Source organism: Chinchilla lanigera, unplaced genomic scaffold (genome assembly GCF_000276665.1).
Source record: "Chinchilla lanigera isolate Chin_1 unplaced genomic scaffold, ChiLan1.0 scaffold00005, whole genome shotgun sequence".
Classification (NCBI taxonomy): Eukaryota; Metazoa; Chordata; class Mammalia; order Rodentia; family Chinchillidae; genus Chinchilla; species Chinchilla lanigera.
This window is the reverse complement of record NW_004955406.1, coordinates 5004929-5012910: the sequence shown is the minus strand read 5'-3', so window position 1 is coordinate 5012910 and position 7982 is coordinate 5004929. Positions and strand designations below refer to the sequence as shown.

At 54.1% G+C, this 7982-nt stretch overlaps 1 long non-coding RNA gene across 2 annotated transcripts; it reads right to left on the bottom strand.

The window, feature by feature from the left end:
* Nucleotides 1-2955: 2955 nt before the first annotated feature.
* On the bottom strand, nt 2956-7221 carry LOC106146460. 2 transcript variants are annotated; one of them, XR_001230898.1, is made up of 2 exons: nt 6944-7221; nt 2956-3447 (listed from the first exon to the last, which is right to left on the bottom strand). It is a non-coding gene; the product is annotated as an uncharacterized LOC106146460 (long non-coding RNA). The 2 variants fall into 2 exon arrangements; XR_001230894.1 differs by having other exon boundaries at nt 2956-3337.
* Between the last annotated feature and the right edge of the window lie 761 nt (nt 7222-7982).

Below are 7982 nucleotides of genomic sequence, written 5' to 3'. Positions count from 1 at the left end.
AGACAGCCACAGTAGTACAGCTAAGGACACTCATGAAAGAGGACTTCAGAGCTGCTTCAGAAAGGGACCAGAAGGATGGGCTAAGTGTATTCAGAGTGAAGCGCAGTATCTTGAGGAGGATTAATGTGTCTTTTACTGCAGTACTTTTTTATTTTAATTTCAGCATTCACAGTAGTTTTTATCATACCCTGTATGGGTAGGCGAAAGGCAGAGTGGGATTGTACGGCGAATGAAAACCCAGCCCCTGGAACCCAAGGACTTGAGGTGGAATCCTTTTCCCTGCTGTGTGTACTTGAGCAAGTTAATTTACATTTCTGAGCAGAATTTTCTTATCTGCAAATGGGCTTCCGGACCATCTTGTGGGGTTGCTGGGAGTCAAGGACTGTCCTGAGGACCGCGTGTGCTCACTAACCACTGTTAGACTCTGTCTGGAAGGTGGTGTGACGTAAGAGTCCCAGCTCCTGGTCTGCAGAGGCCTCCACCGCATTCTGCCCAACCCCAGGCCTAGTTTCTTTCCCCACTTCTCCCAATCAGGACCGTCTGCCCTTCCTACCTTCTGGCCCCAGCTGGCCTCTTAGACATCGCTCTGCCCTGCGTGGAGGCCCCCACCCCTGGAGCAGGGCTGGTGGGCTCTCGGGTCTGCCCCACGTCTGAGAAGGCCCTCTCCTCGCTGGGGAAGAGCATCCCCAAGGAGCCTGCGCTTTAGCAAGCCAGGCTGTCCCTGATGAGTCAGCTCCCAGTCTGAGAGGTTACCCCTACTGGCAGCGAGGCCCTGCGTGCCGCCCCTGTGTGCAGCGTCTCTTTCCATCCCATGAGTCAGAAAACACCAGTCACTCCACATGTGACCCAGCACCTTCTGCCAAGAGCTGCGAGCGAAGTGCCGGAAAACCCTCGAAGGACCAGAGAGCAGCTGCGAGAGAGAATGGAGCGAATGGAAGTCGGGACTCCTGAGGTCATCGGCAGAAAAAGTGCAGGGCGGAGGTGGGGGTGTTCGCCTGTCACGAGTGGCCAACCGCAACACGCCTGGAAAACTAATGTGACTGTTTTATCTGATTATAAATATAAGCCTTGTTTATGCAACACTCTTGGTCAATATAGAAAACTGAAAAGAATGGGCATCTAGCCAGCGTGTAGCCACCGTGCCCGTAATCTGCTGGCACGTTTCCACTTGCTATCAGGGTGACGCCTGCTGGGTTCAGGTTCATTGAGCTACCAGTCACTGCCCAGGCCCGGTCCTGCTCCTGCCTGGGTCCTGGGACTCTGACTCCTAGCAGGAGCGGGGATGGGCCATTCTGGTTCCCAGATCTGAGTGGTCTCAGAGACACCTTGGCTTTGTCAGGTCTTTGGAGCCAATGGGTCCCCTCCAGGGGACAACTTTGCCTTGGTTCCTCTAGGAGTAGAGTGGTAGACTGAAATTTTCCTTGTATCTCTTTGAGTAAAACGGGAATGTTGTAAAACTACCATATATAAGCTTTGTATAGCCAGATGGGGAAAACTTTGAGATATGTGGCTTTTTAACTTTTTGGACCAGATCCATAGTAAGATATAGATTTTGTATAGTAAGGGAGTATGTATACACACAACCGGAGAGAAGTTGTCAGAAAATTTCCCAACCATTCTTGACCTCACTACATGAAATACACCTGACATTTTGTATTTTATTCCATTTAAGTCAAATGAAGTGTGCTTTGAGGCGTACTAAATTGTTTTCATGACCCACTGGTGTGTGATAACTCAGCTTAAAGAGCATGAGTTTCGCTGACTGTGATTCCATGGCTGGAACACAGTCCCCAGTGCCCACAAGTTAAGGGAGAGATTAGGTTCATGGTTCAGGGGATTCCGTCCAGGGTCAGCCGGCTCCAAGGCAGGAACATCGTGGTGGAAGGATGTGACAGAGCAAAGGTGCTTAGTTTATGGCAGCTGAAAGCAGAGCCAGGGAGCAGGCTAATGAGGAAGTGGCAGGGACCAGACACAGACCGCAAGGCCATACCTCCATGACCCACCCCGATGCACCCAGAAGTGTCCTCTACCAATCCCGCGGGTGACTCCCAAAGCAATCGAGTTGCCATAAACAAGTTCAAGAGTTGTAATACTGATAGCTAGAAGGAGAAAAAGTGGTACAGACCGAGGAGCCAGCCTGCCTCAGGCAGAATCCACCATTCCAGGCTTCAGCATCTTCATCTGTAAAGTGGGAAGAGAACAGAGGTTCTCAGGGCTGTGACCTAATCAATAAAGCAGCTCTGTGGATGCCCAGCAAGAAGGAAGGCCACCTTGGCCTCATTCTTCTGCTTGTCTCAGGCGGTGTAGACTGGTGGACGGAAGTTCTTCATATTTCTTTGAGGAAAACAGGAAACTTGTGAAACTACCAATGCTTGGGTGGTAGACGAGGGACGCTGAGTGTTAAATCCCTGCGCTGCTCTCCATGGAGATGAGTGAGGGTGCCTGAACCTCAGACAGCAAAGGTGGGATTCAAAATTCCCACCTAAAGTCATGGAGGTCTTCAGGCTGCATAATGCTCAAGAAATGAATATTAAGGCCCATCATCGCCGGGCACGGTGGCTCATGGCTGTAATCTTAGCTGTAATCTGGCAGGCTGAAGCAGGAGGATCACAAGTTCAAGCCCAGCCTGGACAATGGGGAGACCTTATCTCAAAAGAGGGAGAGGGGGCTGGGAATGGAGCTCAAGGCAAAGGCCTGGGGTTCAATCCCAGCATCACAGACCTCTCCTGGGCTGTGGCAGACCTCTCTGAATTACTGTCAGGCTTTGGGGTCCACTCTGCATGCTGGTGTGTGGAGCCTGGCTGCAGCTGCACAGCTCCAAAGCCCAGAGCTCTCCTCCCCTCCCACCACTGCCAGTGGCCTCACCACTTCCCCCACCGGCAGCCCAGTCCTCTGGATTCGTCGCTGCACCCTGTCACCGAGCAATTTTAATAAAGCACACACTACACCATCTGCTCCTTGTCCGAGCTCTTCCCGGACTCCCACACGCTCTGAGCGGCCATCCCAGGCCTGGCCACTGGAGGGCAGTGGCGCGCAGGGGAGCGCCAGGCCGCGGTGACCACGGATGCCACCCAGAAGTCATGCCTGTCCCCACCAGCGCACAACCCCACCGTGGGCCTCTTGGGCTCGCCACTCCCTCTTCGCTCCTTTATGCCGAGCTGGCCCAGCCATCTTCCGGAACCGTTATCTGCACGATCTTTCTTCCCGGCTGGCCCACACTTCCTCGGGAACATTCAGAGGCTCCTTATTTCCCAGGAACCGCACACTTCCCCTTCTGTTTCCTCATTAAGCGGTGCTGGACTTCAGCTGCTGCTCCAAGGCGCGGCAGAGTCTGGAGCTGCTGGGAATAGGATGGGCTGAATAGGCAGCTCTGAGAAGTGTGGTGGAGCGCCCTTCCTTCCTGTTGACATTTGTGCAGCCAGAATGCTAGCCTGACAGAGAAAATGCCTGCGGTTTCAAAATAGAGCAAAGCAGAAAAACTCCAACTTGCATCTGTAGGTCACAAATGAGCGCCCGTGCTCCTCCTCTGAGGCTGATGTTGGTCTCCGCTCCCCCCGCCCCAACTCCCTGAAGTGGCCTCCTCTAGCTTGTGGATCCCTCAGCTGCCGAGCCCCTCCTCTGCCTGAGGTGTCCCCACAGCCCAGCTCCTCTGTCACCCCAGAGGTCCCACCACCCTCAGGACCCCGGAGCTCTGGGAGGTGTGTGCCGGTTTCCTGCTGTACGGGGTTGCCAAACATAGGGGCTCAAAACACCCTTGGTCTATCCTCTCACATTTTCCAAGTGTGTAACCAAGGCGTGCAGGGCTGCATTTTCCACAGAAGCTCTAGGAGGGAGTGAGCTCCTTCCTCTTCCAGCTTCAGAGGTGGTAGTGTCCTTGGCTTGTGGCTCGCTCCCTGTAGTCCGGGCTTCTGTCTGCACTGGCTTTCTAGGTGTCTGTCTGCAAGTCTCCATCCCCCTCACCCTTGCAAAGATTCTCATCCTGCGATTATGGGCCATTTGGCTGATCCATGTCCATTTCCTCACTTCAAGACCCTTAACTTATTACATCAACAAAAATCTTTTTTTTTTTTTTTTCCCCAAAAGATACAATAATTTAGGGTTCTGAGGACCAGGATGTGCACATATCTGTCTGCAGGTCACCGTGGAACTACAAGTTCCATTATGAGGCCGCTTGGAGCTGGCTCTCAGAGCTCACATGGACCAATGGGGTTTCCCAAACCTGCTAGGGCATCAAAATTCCCAGTGTGTGAGAGGACTTGGGGAATCACCTCAGCGGGGCCCCCATGGAGATCCAGGTGCAGGAGGTTTGGGATAGCGCTGAGCACCAGCCAGGAGCCCATGGGTTATGCAGTAACAAACAGGCCCACCATCTCAATGGCCTAACAGCGCTAGTTATGGTCACTGTGGCTTGGTCTGAGGCTCTCCTCTGCACTGTCCTCATTTTCGAACCTGGGTGACGGATCATCCGCCTTCCGGATGTGTCACTGGTCCCTGTTCGCGCCAGCTCCCTCAGCCGGGACCCTCGCGGCTTCCGCCCACATTCTTTGGCTGCAGCACTTACTATGGTGGGAGGTGCAATCCAAGTCTGTGTCGCAGGAGGAAGGACCTGGTATTTTTCAGAAAGCAGCATAAGTGCAGGACACATGGGAGCAGAGGGCTCTCTGTGGAGAGTACCAGAACAAGGCAGCTGGGGCAGGAACTCGCAAACAAGATCATTCAGAAGAGGCTCTGCAGATCACCAGTTACTTCCGGCAAGGGTTAAAGCAGGGGGTACTCCTTGTCATGCCAGCTCAGTTTGATGGGGCCCTTTCAGACTGACTGCTGTGGCTCTTCTGTTTTTAGGAAAACCTGGTCTGTATGGGGGATTTTCCTCCTTTCTTATAATTTCAGTTTGATCGGATGATGCTTAGCACAAGTGGTCCAGTGCAGTGGGGTCCTTCAGACCTAGTGGGAAAGTGCAGGCCAAGACAAGAGCCACTTCTGAGTTTTGTGCAAGAGCAGCGCGGGTGGAGGGCAGTGAGTTTGGGGGTGGGGCGCCGCCATCCTGCAGCTGGGGCCTGTGAGTTTGCTCTTGCTGCAAACGGCTGGCTCTCTGTCTGGCTCAGTCAAGCTAAGAGTGGACCCATGGGAAAGGACACTGATGCTCTGCAGCATGCATGCGCATCGGGCAGAGCAGGCTCAGAAACATGGGTTAGGGTCCACACTGGTGCTGCTACCAGTTGCCACCAATTACTAGACTCATGGGCCTGTGTCGAGTTCGAGTCCCCTCTCCTGCTGTCCGAGAGTCACAGCAGGAGGGCCCGGCAGGATCAACTGCTTCCCGCCAAGACTGCAGCTCCTGGGTGCCCCCAGGGGAGGGGCCTGGGTGTGAGCAGCTGAAGACCAGCGGAGGGACGTCTCTGTTAAGGTGCCCCTGCTTCTCCTCCTAATGAGCGCATTCTGATGGACAGGGGAATTCACTTTTCGTTCACGGAGCCCTTTGCTGCTTTGTTGGCGTGGTGGGGGGTGCAGAGGGAGGTGTGGCACTTCTTCCATCATCTCCAGCCCTGCTCCCACCAAGGCCACCAGGGTCCCCCAACAGAACCATGATGGATGCTTGACATGGTCGCTTCTCACACACCCCCAAGGCGCAGAGCCTCCTAGTAGGCTCTTGCGGGACAGGCAGCCGTGGGTTTCAGGAGAACGGGGCAAAGGATGAATGTCTGGCCTGAGCTGGGGTCTGAGCGAACTCTGGGTATTGAAGTGCAGAGCCCCTCGTCGGTGTCCCTAGAGAGCTGGAAAATGGATCGGCATGAAACCCCCACACATTTGGCATCAGTGTCCTGTGAGTGGGGAAACCCCCGTTCCCTTCTTTCATAGTTTTATTTGCTTAACCCTGGCAACCTTCCTAGAGTGTGATGCTTTCATGTGGGGCTACAGCCAGATTTTCTTGGACTCAAACTTTTCACTGTTGAAAGAAGGAAAGTTTGGGGAAGTGCTAGCTTGCTTTTTCTTTCCCCTTCTCGTGCCACCCTGAGAAACCCATCTGTAAGGAGTGCTTGATTGATTCTTTCACCCCATGCCTATTTGACAGAGCCCCATGTGGCCCAAGGGGTTGCAGAAAATGGGAAAAAATGAGGCAAACAAAGCCAAGTGCCTGCCCTCCAAGGGGTCTCTGTCCATTTATCAAGGTGGGAGGTGCAGGAAGGGAGGGGACCACACTGGATCTTGGCTGAGCTGTAGAGAGTGGTTCGCTGTCAGCGCTGCTAACCAGAAACTGACCTTGATGCTCTGGTTTCAACAGATCACTGGTCAAAGCTGATGCAAGGGTGCATCCCGGTTCTCTGGGACTCTCTTTTCCTTTCCCTCACATGTTCATAAGGTCTCCCTTCATACTGGTGAGTAGGAAAGCAGCTACTTTCTGCTAGGTCCTTGGAAAGGTAAGTGAGGCAGGAGAACCGCTAGTTCAAGCCCAGCCTGGGAAACTAAACAATTTAGCAAGACCTTGTCTCCTAATAAAAAAATATTGTAAAAAAAGGTTGGGGATGTGGCTCATAATGAAGTCTGCTGGGTTCAGTCCCCAGTACTACGGAAGGAAAACAGCCAGCCATTTCCCTGGGACTCGGGATTTAGCAGGACGATCCAGGCCAAGGTCGCTCACTGGGGTCTGGAAGCCACCTGCCCAGCCCTGGCCAGTGATAGGATCCTGGCAGAGAGAGACCAAGAGATTCTGAAGGCAGAGAAGTGTGCAAAGGGCAAAGCGCGCTCTGCTTTATGACCCGCCAAGTAAACAGCTCAGCCCTCGGGAGAAATGAGTAACCCGGGAGGAGCCAGGCCATGCAGGGCGGGGGTGTGTTTTGTTGCCCCAGGAAAAAGCAAGACAAATTGAGATTTCCCTGTTACCTGGATCCTGATCATTGTCCCCCCTCCATTATTTTAATCATTGGAGGAATTGTGTCCTTACCAGAAGGGTCTCTCTCCTGAGAACCGGGCGGGCTTTCAGGGAGCTCGGTGGTCCTTCCACGCCTGGGTGTGGATGGGGCCATCAGACGAGGGCTGGGAGAGGGATGTGGGGCACGGCCACCTGCACCAGGACACTCAGGCTTGCAGCCAGGTCATGCTGGCGCAGGAAGTGTCCAGCATGGGGCCACATGGGCCTTGCCACGAGGTTAGGGATGGTCTCGTGGGCGCCTGGAGCAGCAGCCCGAGTCCAGGGACTAGTGAGCCAACCACAAGCGTGTGGAAAACAAGAACCTTGTTTTCTCCTGCGCCTACGGGGCTCAGAAATAGAACTCTGCCCTTTGTCCTTGAGGAGCTGAGGCAACTGCCCCGCGTGGGTGTCAGTGACCGCAGGTCCTTTGTTCCTCTCTCCCACACGCTGTCCCCCTCCTTCCTCTCGCCTTTGACCTTCAGCCCACATCCCTTGCAGTCACGGGCTGTCTGGTGTCGTGCAGGGGATCCAGTGGCTACCAGGAGCAGTTCCACGACACAGACGTGGACACGGACATGGTCATGGCCATGGCCATAGTCACATGAGCTCCCTGCTGCACCAGCTGCCCCAACCTTCCTCAGCCCAGCCCGCCCTGCCTGTGCAGTCACAGGGTCTGGTGTTTCCCTGGCAGGAACTTCGGGGTCAGACACAGGCCTCCAGGGTACGGTTTTAGAAACGTCATCAGCTGAGGCTCAGAGTAAACACCTGCGTGCCTCTGCTCTTGCATCCTGTGCACACACTCTACACCAGCGGTTTTCCACCTGAGGACTTGTCTGGAGTTCTCTTCCCCAAGTATCTTCAACTGAGCTATTGTGGCTGCCTCAGTGTCCTGAACTGATCTGAAGTGTTTGCCTTTCATAGTCATTCTGATTTTGGGGAAGAGCCAGAAGTCACTCGGTGCCCGCTCTGGTGAGCAGGGTAGATGAGGACACCCCGTCACGTTCTGACAAGCCTGCCTTTCCTTCGGCTGGCACTAGGCAGCAGCATTCACTGTGTTTTTTACCATAACTTG